This window comes from Ornithorhynchus anatinus, chromosome 4 (assembly GCF_004115215.2).
Source record: "Ornithorhynchus anatinus isolate Pmale09 chromosome 4, mOrnAna1.pri.v4, whole genome shotgun sequence".
NCBI lineage: Eukaryota > Metazoa > Chordata > Mammalia > Monotremata > Ornithorhynchidae > Ornithorhynchus > Ornithorhynchus anatinus.
This window is the reverse complement of record NC_041731.1, coordinates 45,336,007-45,350,397: the sequence shown is the minus strand read 5'-3', so window position 1 is coordinate 45,350,397 and position 14,391 is coordinate 45,336,007. Positions and strand designations below refer to the sequence as shown.

Below are 14,391 nucleotides of genomic sequence, written 5' to 3'. Positions count from 1 at the left end.
CACTAGGTCACACTGCTTCTCCATCCAACCCCATAGGGAGGTTCCAAACAACCAGGAGTCCGTCTGACCTATCAGACTGGTGGCTCCACTCAATTTCTAGATTCGTATCAGCCACAAATTCGCCACTGAAGCCTCTTCTTCTACCTGGAAAACATCATTTTCCTTTCTCCAGTTACAATCTGTAAAGCATTTGTGAGAAATCGCCACATGACAAGAAGAAATATAGGTAGGGGGGGATTACCTCCCAAAGTTCTTATTTATGTTATTAACTACACTAATGGAGTCTGGCCAGAAAACAACTTAAGCATCATCTTTTTGGTTAGCAGGTCAATTGAAAATGTATATCATAATTGTATTAAAGTAGCACTTATTAGTGGGGAGTCCCTTTTGTGAAAAATAACTCAGAATGAAAGAAGACCCATGGTCTCTATCTTCAAGACTACTTGACAAAATTATTTCTCACTTCTATCCCAGGAAGAACCTTCCTCTTGGACCAGTTCCCACATGCCCCAAGATCATCAAGAGAATCATCTATCATCATAGTGAAAAATCTGCCACATTTAACTGAGTGATGATCAGCAAAACTTTGTATCCTTGAGGCTTGAAACCTAGTCACATATCCAAAACTGTAACATGTCCAAAACTGAACGCCTTATCTTCTCACCCACACCCTGTCCTCCCCACGTCTTTCCATCAATGTAGACAACACTATTAACCTCCCTACCTCACAAGCCCACAACCCTGGCATTGTTCTCTACTCATCTCTCTCATTCCAACCACATATTCAATCTGTCACCAAATCATTTTGGTTCTACCTTCAAAACGTTACTAAAATCTGTCTTTTCTCTCCATCCCAACTGCTATCATGTTGATTCAAGCACTTATTTTATCCCACCTTGACTACCACAACTGCCCCCTGGCTGACCTCCTGCCTCTCCCTACTCCAATCCATATTTCACTCTGCTGCACGGATTTATCAACAAAATTTATCAACAGAACATTCGGTTCATGTCTCCCCACTCCTCAAGAACCTCCAGTATCTACCCATCCACCTCCGCATCAGACAGAAACTCCTTACCATTGATTTTAAAGCAATCAGCTTGCCCTATCCTACCTCACCTCACTAATCTCTTACTGCAGCCCAGCCCGCATACTCTGATCCTCTAGCACCATTTAACACATAATACTAATAATAATAATAATGTTGGTATTTGTTAAGCGCTTTCTATGTGCAGAGCACTGTTCTAAGCGCTGGGGTAGACACAGGGGAATCAGGTTGTCCCACGTGGGGCTGACAGACAATCCCCATTTTACAGATGAGGGAACTGAGGCACAGAAAAGTTAAGTGACTTGCCCATAGTCACACAGCTAACAAGTGGCAGAGATGGAATTCAAACTCATGACCTCTGACTCCAAAGCCCGTGCTCTTTCCACTGAGCCATGCTGCTTCTCAAGATGCCCCGGTCTCATCTATCTCACCACCAACCCCTTTCCCACAACCTCCCTTAGTCTGGAACTCCCTTCCCCTCCCATATATGCCAGACCACCACTCTCTCCACCTTCAAAGCATTACTAAGGTCTCATCTCCTCCAAGAGGCCTTCCCTGATTAAGCCCTCTTTTATCCATATTGCTCTCCCTTCAACGTCGCCAATGCACTTCAATCTGTGACCTTCGAACATTTAATACTCACTCCACCTCTAACCCCATAGCACTTATGTATATATCTTTAAATTTTATATAATAAATTATTTATTCCTATTAATGTCTGCCTCTCTAAAATGCAAGCCCATTATGGACAGGGAACCTGTCTGCTAATTCTGTTGTACTGTACTCTCCCAAGTGCTTAGTACAATGCTCTGCACATAAGCCCTCAATAAATATGACTGATTGTTGGCCATGATTCCAACTTCCTCTTGAAGTCTTGTCCGTTTTCTTAGAAATGACTCCATTCAAAACACAAGTTCAAAAAAGGCAAAGCAACATGCTTTTTAGAAACAGATAAAAAAGCCCACCTGAATTGCTTTTGTGGGAATACAAAGAAAAAAAAGTTCCTGAATTATGTACATATCCGTAATTTTATTTACTTTTTTATTTACTTATATTAAAGTAAACTTTTATTTACTTCTAGACAGTATGCTCACTGTGGGCAGAGAATGTGTCTTGTTATATTGTACTATCCCAAGTGCTTAGTACTGTGCTCTGCAAACACTAACCGCCCAATTCGACTGACTAGGTCAACTTTAAAACTCCTTTTTTTTTTTCCCAAAAAGCACACTGCCAAAAAAGCAGCAGGAATTTTATAATTTAGCATCTTCAGTCAATCAAGGGTACTTACTGGGTGCTTGCTGTGTGTAGAGGACTGTACTAAGTGCTTGGGAAAGTACAATACAACGAAGTTGGAAGACACATTCTTTGCCCACAAGGTACTTACAATCTAGAGGGGCAGATGGACATTAATACAAATTAGAAATATACACATAGGTGCTATGGGGCTGAGGGTGGGGAGAATACCAAATACCCAGAGGGTACAGATCCAAGTGCACAGAGACAGAGAAGGATGGAAGAGGGAGAAGGAGAAAAGACGGCTTACTCAGGGAAGGCCTCTTGGAAGTGATATGGCCTCAATAGAGCTTGAAGGTGGGGTGAGTGGTGGTTTGGTGTATATGGACAAGGAGGGCATTCTAGGCCAGAGGGAGGGCATGGGAAAGAGGTCGACAGTGAGACAGATGAGTCAGGGGCACAGTGAGGAAGCTGGTGCTACAGAAACAAAGTGTGAAGGCTGGGTTGTAACAAGAGATAAATTAGGTGAGGTAGGAGGAGGCAAGCTGATTGAGTGCTTTAAAGCAGATGGTATGGAGTTTCTATGTGACGTAGAAGTGCAGGGGTAAATGAAGGTTCTTGAGGAATGGATACATGTGAACTGAAGGGTTCTTTTTTTTTTTTAGAAAAATGATCTAGTCACTAGAGTGAAGTATGGACTGGAGTGGGGAGAGACAGGAAGCAGAGAGGTCAGGGAGGAGGCAGGTGCAGTTGTCAAGGTAGGATAAGGTAAGTGTTTGGATCAATGTAGTAGCAGTTTGGATGGAGCAGAAAAGGCAGATTTTAGTAATGTTGTGAAGGTTGAACTGTCAGGATTTGGTGACAGATTGAATATGTGGATTGTAGGAAAGAAATGAGTTGAGGATAATGCCAAGGTTATGATCTTGTGAGATAGGGGAGGATAGTGATATTGTCTACTGTTAGGGGAAAGACAGAGGGAGGACAGGGTTTGAGTGGGAATAAGGAGTCTGTTTTAGAATGTTTAGTTTGAGGTGTCAGCAGACATCCCAGTAGATATGTCCTGAAAGCAGGAGGAAATGTGAGACTGCAGAAAAGGAGAGAGGCAGGGCTGGAGATGTAGAATTGGGGATCATCCGCATAGAGATCGTAGTTGAAGCCATGGGAGTAAACGAGTTCTCCAAGGGAGTAGGTGTAGATGGAGATTAGAAGAGGATGTAGAATAGAGCCTTGAGGGACTTCCATAGTTGGAAAGCAGGAGGCAGAGGAGGAGCCTGCAAAAGAAACTGATCAGGGGTCAGAGAGACAGGAAGAGAACCGCGTAGGAGGAGAACCAAGAGAGGACAGTGTCAGGGAAACCAAGGTTGAATAAAGTTTTAAGGAGGAGGGGGCGGTCTTCAGTACTGAAGGCAACTGAGAGGCCTTGGAGAATTAGGATGGAGTAGAGGTCATTGAATTTGGCAAGAAGAAGACCACTTGGATAAGATGTGCCTTCAATAAGGCTTTGAAGGTGGGGAGAGTAATTGTCTTTTGGATATGAAGAGTGAGGGCATTCCAAGCCAGAGGCAGAATGCGGGCGAGAGGTTGGCAGCGAGATAGACAAGACTGAAGTAAAGTGAGGAAGTTGGCATTAGAGGAGAGAAGTGTGTGGGCTGGGTTATAGTAGAAGAGGTAGGAGGGGCAAGGTGACTGAATGCTTTAAAGCCAATGGGAAGGAGTTTCCCAGAAGTGGATGAGCAGCCCCAGAAGTTTCCGAGGAGTGGGGAAACATGGACTGAACAATTTTGTAGAAAAATGATCCGGGCAGCAGAGTGAAGTATGGACCGGAGAGATAGGAGGCATTCCTGTCTCATATTCCTACTTAAATCCATCCTTTGCTCCCACTGTTTGTAAATATTTGTCTGCATCTCAGATCTTAAGCTCCTTGAAACCTTAAGCCCCTTGAAGCCAGGACACCTGTATTTTGCTTGTGTCACTATCTTTCAAATCCTTAATACAGAGCTGTGTACTCAGCAGGCTCTAAACAAGTATCACTGATTAATTACAGAGCAAGAGAGACAGACTAATTTTTTTAAATGGACCTCATCCACCTTTGGCAGGTTCACCAGAAGCCGGCACACCATTTATATTAATGTCTGTTTCTCCCACTAGACTGAAAATTGGTTTGGGCAGGGAATGCACCTACCAACTCTATTGTGAAGCAGTGTGGCTTAGTGGCAAGACCACGGGCTTGGGATTCAGCGGTCGTAGGCTCTAACCCCGGCTCCGGCACTTGTCAGCTGTGTGACCTTGGGCAAGTCACTTAACTTCTCTGGGCCTCAGTGACCTCATCTGTAAAATGGGGATGAAGATTGTGAGCCCCATGTGGGACAACCTGATTCCCTTGTATCTACCCCAGAGCAGTGCTTGGCACAGTGATTGGCACATAGTAAGCCCTTAACAAATACCAACATTATTATTATTATTACACGGCACTATCCCAAGTGCTTAATACAGTGCTCTGCACATAATAAGTGCTCAACAAATGCGATTGATTGATAGCTCATTATAATAATGTTGGTATTTGTTAAGCGCTTACTATGTGCAGAGCACTGTTCTAAGCATTGGAGTAGGTACAGGGTAATCAGGGCCAGCATGCCAGCCTTGGCCAGAACGTGGACACAAAACTGAGTACAGTAGTTTCTACGATATAACACTACCATTCCTGGGTTCCATGCCTGCTACTGAGTCCTGGAACACTACTTCTGGTCTGCCCCTCTAAACCTTTTAATAATAGTAATAATAATACTAACACTACTAATAATAATAATGGTACTTGTTAAGCACCTACTACTTCCACTTTTGCTCCTGTGCTTGAAGTGTGCTCAGAAGTGATGGCTGTGTCCTGGCAATATCCAGGGCTCCCCTCTAATAATAACAATAATAAAAGTACTTGTTACTTGCTAACTATGTGCCAGGCATTGTACTAAGCGCTGGGGTGGATACAAGCAAATCAAGTTGGACACAGTCCCTATCCCATGTGGGGCTCACAGACTCAATCTTTTTAAAGATGAGGTAACTGAGCCCCAGAGAAGTGAAATGACTTGCCCAAGGGCACAGAGCAGAGAAGTGGTGGAGCCAGGATTAGAACCATGACCTCCTGACTCCCAGGCCCGTGCTCTACCTATTATACCATGCTGCTTCTCCACTTCTCTAGACTGCTTGCTATGGGCAGGGAATGTGTCTGTCATATAATAATGTTGGTATTTGTTAAGCACTTACTATGTGCAGAGCACTGTTCTAAGCGCTGGGGTAGATAAAGGATAATCAGGTTGTCCCACGTGAGGCTCACAGTCTTAATCCCCATTTTGCAGATGAGGTAACTGAGGCCCAGAGAAGTTAAGTGACTTGCCCACAGTCACCCAGCTGACAAGTGGCAGAGCCAGGATTCGAACCCAAGACCTCTGACTCCCAAGCCCGGGCTCTTTCCACTGAGCCACGCTGGTCATATTGTTGTTGTATTGTACTCTCCCAAGTGCTCTGCACATAGTAAGAGCTCAATAAATACAACTGACTGACTGACAAAGCAAACTCAGGCCCTGCCTTGCCCTTTTCCTACAGAAACCTGCTACCAGTGCTTTCTTGAGAGTATACTCTTGTTTTTGATAGATTCGGCACCACACCTAATACACCGTGAGCCAGTCAACACATATTTATAAATAGTTGGTACTGATAAACATGTCCCAAAGTTACTGTGATGTTGGCTTTAAAAAATCATAAGTGGTGATCATTTATGGTTATTATTACTACAGTGTTGCTTTCAGGAGGTGATGATATCAACATATTTCAAGCTGGAGGAAACTGGACCTGCTCAACCAGTCATGCAAACTGACAGAAGCTCACAAGGCTGAGGCCTAAAAGAATGCAGGTCTCAAACCAGAACAGAGAAACAACTGTATCCCTTAAGACCCCAGTTCTCAATACATTGGAAGCAGTAGTGCACTGACATTATGAAGTGTGGGGTTTTTTTAAACCTATTTACAAGGCTAAACTAAACAATAAGTGGGATTCAGCAAATACACTAGTTGGTTCATCAGTGACAAGGGAAAAAGTCAAGGCTGATGAGCCTGCTGTATTGAGAGGACTTCGAACAAACTAAAACAAATAGATAAGCCAAACCCTCTGACAATGATGTTTTGTTTGACTGGTACAACAAGCCAACAATTGTTAAATCTTGCTTGTAAACTCCTTTCTAAACTCCTTATCTTAAGTGGATGGTAGAAACTGTTTGTTTTACTAGCCCCTGAAAGATAACTACTCTCTGATCCTTCACACTGTCCTATTTCCTACTTTTCTAGAACAAAGGAGATTGCTCCTTTGGAAAAAAAATAGGAAACCACAGGATTTACTAATCTGATAAAGCTAAAAAAAAAAGAAAATTGATGAAGTTGTCCATATAACAACCTGCCCTGAGCAAAAGCATTTACCCTGGATTTCTAATTGGTCATCTTTGCCAAGTCAGTTAACAATAAGAAGCATTTGCCAAAAACACAAAGCTACATTTGCCAGAAACACAGTCACAGAGCAAAAATGTCGGGAACTGTGGATACAGTAGCTGAATAAGATTCTTAAAATGGCTAGTCTTCAGAGAATGCTATTCTTTGTGAAATATGTATTCTTATTTTAGCAGTCTATTTAAACTCCTGAAATTGTACTCGATTTAAGGCTCAAAGTGTTCAACATGCATATGGTGTGGTAGCAAACATGCTTCTTATATCAATGGTGTGGATTTATAAACACATCTTAAAATCCCTTTAAATTTTAAAAGTCAACTAAAAAAGATAACATTCTTATTGACACTACATAAATATAGTTTAGGGAATGCATAAGAGTAAAAGTGGTTTGGAATTTTATTTTCATGTTATGCAGTGCTGTTTCAACTTCAAAGAGAACTTCTCCACTGTGTTATTTCACATATTACCCAAGGGTTGAACCAGACGCTCGATTCATAATTTTTTTTGAAAATTCACAAAGGAGTGGAAAATCAAATCTGCCCTTATGATTTTCTGATTTTTCATCCCAAATGCACCCTGATGCAACAGAGAGTTTGTGGCCCAAGAGCTTGTACTTGATGAACGATGATTTTCAAGCCTGGGTGGAGCAGCAACAACAATTACTTCTTGGCAAAGATCATAATAAATTTTAACAGAGAGAACCTATGTTGAGAAGCAATGTCTTGGTATTGGGTGCCAGTGACGATGCTTTTAATTTTTTAGAAAATGGTTTCGAACGAGCACAGACTCCACTTCTGGCAATATACAAAAGACGGCCTGAATTTCCTTGCGGGCAGTTACCCATTACATAACAGCTCTAGTCTGCTACTCTGTTGAGGCACAATAAATACTTGTTGCCTGACTGCCATCGCAGAGCTCCAGGAGGAACAATCTGACACCAAATTTCCCATTCCACTGATCAGCACTTTGGTGTGACTCTTACGAGTGTAAATTTGAGATCTGGCTGTCCTGCTTATATAGTTAAAACATTTTTCACCTTTCTCAATTCAAATGGCCTCTTCTTTCAAAAGGAGATGTCCTAGAAAGTTACCTCCTCATGAGGCTATCCTTTTTTATTAATGGAAAAAAACCCAGAAGGCAAAGATCACATGATTTTTCTCTCATACAACAATGTTCTTGTTCATCTGGATCCCACAACCCCAAGTTCACCTTTTGTGCAATGACATATAGGATGAATGACTGTTTCAATCATTCATTGAAGTTTCTGAATAAATTAATTAAAATAGCAACAATTTTACTACTAGTAACTGTCCCATCCTCCAGCAGGAGTGGTGGTGGGCAAAAGCCTCTTTTCCCAACTTTTGAATGGTGGATGGTTGCAGCAGTTTGCCACCAAGGGTTGTTTGGCCTGGAGTAGTGAGGTATCTGAAGAATTTCTTTTTCTGTTACTATTTGTATTGCTTAATTTTAATTTTTCTGCACTTTATGCACATTATATTCTTCTATTATTTGTGTGGCTTTTCCGCTTAGATTGTGGTGCGTTTCTTATAAATCAGACACCATGCCTCAGTTTAATTCCAGTGCTTGCACAATGTAAGCACTTAATAAATGTTCGCAATAATAATACTTCCAACAAGAATTTGTATATTTTTCTTTGGCCTAATACTGGTCCCAAATGGTTCCCAATGCTGCAGTGGGAATACTTCTGCCCCACAATCTTTTTTCTTATTCCCTGAGCAATGGGGAGGGGACGTGCCTAAGTATTTCTTTGCCTAGACTATACTTTTGAATTCTGCTCTCCAAATCAATCAACTGGATTTGAGTACTTACTGTGTAGAGCGCTGTACTAAGCACTTGGGAGATAGTAGACAATCTGTGTCCTCAAGAATATAACAATCTAGTGGGGAAAAAAGACAATAAAATAAACTACAGACAGGGAAAAGCAAACAATGTAAATATAAGCAAATCAGTTTTACCGGGGAGGGGGTAGGGGGTAAGCATTCACTCATTCATTCAACAGTATTTATTGAGCATTTACTATGTGCAAAGCACTGTACTAAGCATTTGGTAAAGTACAATACAACAAAAAACAGTGTACAGAAGTGCTGAGGTGACAGAGAAGTGCTGAAGTGGAAGTTGAGGCTGTGAGGGGGAGAGAAACTTATGGTATTTACTTAAGATATTTGTTAAGCGCTTACTCTGTGCCAGGCACTATACTAAGCGCAGGGGTGGATACAAGCAAATTGGTTTGGTCACAGTCCCTGTCCCATTTGGGGCTCACAGCCTCGATCCTCATTTTACAGATGAGGTAAATGAAGCCCAGATAAGTGACCTGCCCAAGGACACCCAACAGAAAAGTGGCAAATCCGGGATTAGAACCCATGAACTTCTGCCTTCTGTGCTCTATCCACTATGCCATGCTGCTTCTTGAGGGATGAGAGATTAATCAGGGAAGGCCTCCTGGAGAAGTGATTTGAGAAGGGTCTGGAAGATGGAACGAGAAGTAATCTGCCAGATGTGAAGAGGGTGGAGTTCCAGAGAGAAGGGAAGGCCTGAGCAAGAAGTTAGAGGAGTATGAGCTGAAGGCTAGTGGGAAAGGAGAATGGATACATAAGCTGATTGAGTTCCATGCAGCCAACTGTCAGAAGTTTCTGCTTGATACAGAAAGGAGTGGACACTGCACACAGTAAGTCCTCAATAAATACCACTGATTGACTGAATTGGAGATGTTGTGAAGGAAGAACCAATGGGATGTGGTGAAAGATCAAATATAGGCAGAAAACATGTCCACCAACTCTGCTGTACTGCACTCTCCCAAGTGCTTAGTACATTGGTCTGCACACAGTAAAACACTCAATAAATACCATTGATTGATTGATTCTTGGCGGCTAAAAGAGAGAAAGAAATGAAGCATAATGCCAATGTTGCATGCTTGAGAGACAGGGAGGATAGTGCTGTCAACGGTGATGTAAAATTAGATGAAGGAAATGATTTGGGAGGGAAGATAAGGAGCTCAGTTTTGGACAAGTTGAGTTTAAAGTGCCAGAGAGACAACTATATAGGGATTCCCTGCAGGCAGTAGGAGGTGCAAGATTGCAGAAAAGGAGTACTAATGAGATACATTTGGGAATTATCTGTGTAGAAGATGCAGTAAAAAATAATAATAATCATATTTGTTAAGTGCTTACTACTTGCCAGGCACTGGACTAAGCTCTGGGGTGGATACAAGCAAATTGGGTTAGACACAGTCCCTCTCCCACATGAGGCTCTCAGTCTTACTCCCCATTTTATATATGTGGTAACTGAGGCACAGAGAAGTGAACTGACTTGCCCAAGGTCACAGAGCAGACAAGTGGCAGAGCCGGGATTAGAACCCAGGTCCTTCTGACTCCCAGGCCTGTGCTCTATCCATTAGGCCATGCTGCTCTCATAGAAGCCATGAGAGAGGATGACCTTCCCAAGAGAGTGAATGCAGTTTGAGAATAGAAGGGATTGCAAGACAGAACCTTAGGGAACTCCCACAATTAGGGAGTGTGCAGCAGAGGAAGAGACGGAAGGGGAACCAGGAGAGGACTGCAACAGAGAAACCTCTTCTCCCTCCTCCACACTCCTTTCCACTGCAAATTATCTTTAGCCCCCATGTGGTAACTTCAGCTCTTCAGTCTCTCTGCCACTGTACGTTCAACAAAATTGACAGGAAAATCCCTCCTTACTGACACCAGCCAATAGGACTGGAAAGGACCCTAGAGCTAGAGCTAAGACAGACCCCATCCACTGAATGACGTAATGGCTACCTACTTTTGAGACACACTGTGTTTAGCCAAGAACTGTGGACCAACACCAGTCTAAGGGAGAGTCAAATTAACACGCTCCCAATGCTCCGTGGTAAAATAACTGGCTTGTGTACTCTGGCATTTCTCAAATTTGCCTGGCTCAGAGATGCTAATGCATCTGGACTGCTCTAGCTGTGGAGAGAGCGGAACCAAACCAGTCATTTTAAGAGGTATTTGGGCTATGGCACAATCCCAATGGCAACACCACATCTGCCACACCCACGGACAGGCTCCATCCTGTGGCTGTCAATGCCACTTCCGTTTCACAGCAAGTCGCAAAATTTCAGACCTCTCCCCAGCCCCCCCCCCCCAAAAAAGGTAGCATATCAAACCAGCCATCACAAATGCAGCAGATACACTGGTTCTTCCCAGCTGATTAAAGGTGCTCTACAGTGCCCGATTCCCTAACAGGACCCTCTCTAAAATGGGAAATTGGGGAAGGAAAGCAATTTTACCAGGGAAAAACTAGTGAAAACTTTTATATTAATAGTGAAGGAAGACTGATGATGATTAAGGACTGGATTTAGGCTACTGCTGTGGGGGAAAAGAGGAAATCTTCAATCCCCACGAAAAGTAGACCTATAAATCAAATGCCCTTGTGTGTAATAAAGCAGTATTGCCATTCAAACTTCTCCAGTGAGATGATGACCATCACTAAAACAATACTGGAGATCAGACAAATCTGATGGAAAAGGACTTTTCGGTGGATTAGACCATCCCCAGTCAATTCATAATTACTCTCTCACACTAAAAGAAAGACCATATGCAATAAAAACACCAAAGAATTATATTTGCAAAGCAGCATGGCCTAGTGGAAAGAGAATGGGTAGGGGATTTGGAGGACCTGGCTTCTAATTTTGGCTCCGCCACAGATCTGTTGTTTGACCTGGGGCAAGTCATTTAAGAGAAGGTGCACGACCTAGGGAACAGAGCACAGGCCTGGGAGTCAGAAGGATCTGGGCTTTAAGCCCGGCTCTGCCATCTGTCTGCTGTGTGACTTTGGGCAAGTCACTTAACTTCTCTGCGCCTCGGTTACCTCATCTGTAAAATGGGGATTAAGACTGTGAGTCCCATGTGGGACAGGGAATGTGTCCAACCTGATTAGCTTGTACCTACTCCAGTGCTTAGCAGAGCACCTGGCACAAAATAAGCACTTAGCAAATACCATTAAAATAAACCCAACACCTTAACTTCTCTGTGCCTCAATTCCCTCTGCAAAATGGGAGTTCAATCCCTGTTCTCCCTTCTACTTAGACTGTGAACTCCAAGTGAGATGTGATTATTTTGTATCTACCCTAGTGCTTAGTACAGTGCTTGGCACATAATAAGTGTTTAACAAACAGCACAACTATTAGGAGTAAATAGTATGTATTTTTCAATGACTCTCCTTTATTAGTTGTATTCTTGAATTCCCCATTCTACTTCCTTTTTCTCCTGGTAATAAAACATAATTTCAGAAGAATGTGGGGAAGAGCATTTCATCATACGCTTGACAGTCAAAGACAACAACAGGAAATAAGACCAGCAGTCCAAGAAGGCATTAACTGTAGGCCCTGGCAAAACTCCAATCCCTTCCCTTTCTACCAAGAGTATTCTTCTGCCCCAGACCTGCATATAAAGCACAGAAACTAGGTTTATGTGGATGCAATGGTGGGGGGGTGGGGGGAATCTTTATTTGATTGACAAAATAGAAGAAACTATCCCTGGCCTTCTGAAGCCTGCAGAATTGAGACATCTTACCTGTAGTCTGAAGTACCAAAAGAGAGCCAAGGTATTTGCTTTGGTAGAAAGAAACAAGGAAAAAAGCCTGGGAAGAGAAGAGCTTTGAAGAAGAAGATGAACAATTACATTAAGGCTTTGTTACTTTAGTACTAAGGACATCACATTTTTGTGTGTTTTTAAGTGTTAGTCTCAGCATATCAATCCAACTTAAGCGTCTACCTTTATGGCCAATAATGGGCACAGTAAAAGAGACTGAGTAGCAGAGTTGGTCCCACAAGTCTCAATTTAAACAATCTCTAATTAAGAAAATGCTCAGTTTGGAAAAGATGTGCTCTTTCTGCTAGGTTAAAGAATGCTGGTCTATTTTCATGTGAAAAATGCCTCCGCTCCACTGACTAATCCTCTATCCTGTCTCAGAAAGTGGCCAACGCAGGATGTGCCAGAGGAAGATACAACCATCCAAGAAAAAAATCAGGCAACACTACACCACAGAGGGATTTAGAAAAAATGCCTTGAAGTTGGAAGCATGATAACCCCGTAATTCATTTGCAGCCAGCCTAAATACGGGGCCTCGTCTTATTTAGCTAAGTGTCTGGTCTCATTTTTTTTTAAGACCCACTAAACTATTTGCCTCAGTAATACTCTGCAAAAGTAAGCACACCATATAGTACATAGTTATATATAACATATATATTATGTACTCTTTATTATTATGGTATTGTAAATACTGCAGCTCAGCCAAACTAGCTTCCCATTTTAGATATATTGCCACCTGTAACAGTTTATCTTAAAAGTATTTTCAATGACTGCCAGCACCTACACTGGTATTAATAGATTAGAGCTGAGCACCAAAAAGATACTGAACTCTCTTTCCTCAAGCCAGATCCAAATGGTCAGAGAACAGATGATAAAAACCAGATTGGTGCCTCTTGCAGTAACAATACCAACAGAGGACATTTCAGTTTCGACTCTTCGCCTTGGCAAGTGTGCATAACTTTAAAATCTAACCTAACTGCAGTTAGAGAGCAGAGTGGCCTAGTGGATGTATCATGGGCCTGGGAGGCAGAGGACCTGGGTTCTAATCCCAGATCTGCCACTTGCCTGCTGCGTCAACTTGGGGAAGTCACTTTACTTCTCTCTCTTTTTAAAAAAATGGTATTTGTTAAGCACTCACTGTGTCTCAAGCACTATTCTAAGCTCTGGGACAGATACAAGTTAATCAGGTCAGACACAGTTCCTGTTCCACACGGGGCTCACATTCTAAATAGGAGGGAGCCCAATATTGAATCCTCATTTTGCAGTTGGAAAACTTAGGCACAGAGAAGTTAAGAGACTTGGCCAAGGTCACACAGCAGGCAAACGGCAGAACCGGGATTAGCACCTAGGTCCTCTGGCTCCGTACTTTACTAACTAGACCATGCTGCTTCCCCAATTGAGCTTCACATCTCTCTTTTGCAAAATCAATCAATTAAGCACTTACCGTGTGTGTGCAGAGCATTGTAACAAGTGCTTGGAAAATGAGGGCTCAATACCTATTTCCCCCCAGCTTAGACTGTGAACCCCATATGGGACCTGACTGTCACGTATCTATCCCAGACTTAGCACAGTTCATGACACATAAAAAGCATTCAACAAATACTATTATTAATAGTAAGAGTTTTTCCTTCTTTCATACAGAGCAGCAGGGCTCCCATGGAAGGGAAGAATCTAGCTCAATGTTAAAAAACTCTTTCTTAAAGAGTTTTCTTAAAGCTATAGTTAGGACCAAGTGAAATTAAAATAGAAAATACCCTATTGGCTTATAGGCCATCGAAGTTAAGTCACCAAATGCCTTTCCTGCCCAAAACCCCAATAATCCTGAGGTTACCCTGAACAGAAGATGGTATATGACCAGCACCTAGAATGATAAACTAAAAACAGCAGCACATATTCCTAAACTACAATGATCATTAGGAGATGCACTAACTAGGAAATTCAAATTTATTAGGAGGTGTCTTAAGACTTTAAGGTCACATAGGTCTCAGCCACCTCAAAATTAGCTGATTTCTTCTGCCACCCTATCAGT

General features: G+C 42.3%; 1 protein-coding gene across 2 annotated transcripts in view; it reads right to left on the bottom strand.

Annotated features, from left to right (window-relative positions):
- Positions 1 to 8,664, bottom strand: part of NEK6 (NIMA related kinase 6) — a 105,847-nt gene extending 97,183 nt beyond the window's left edge. For both annotated transcript variants that reach the window (XM_029063838.1, XM_029063839.2), the window contains exon 1: positions 8,602 to 8,664. The gene's annotated coding sequence lies outside the window, so the exon portion shown is untranslated. The remainder of the gene's footprint in view (positions 1 to 8,601) is intronic.
- Positions 8,665 to 14,391: the final 5,727 nt, after the last annotated feature.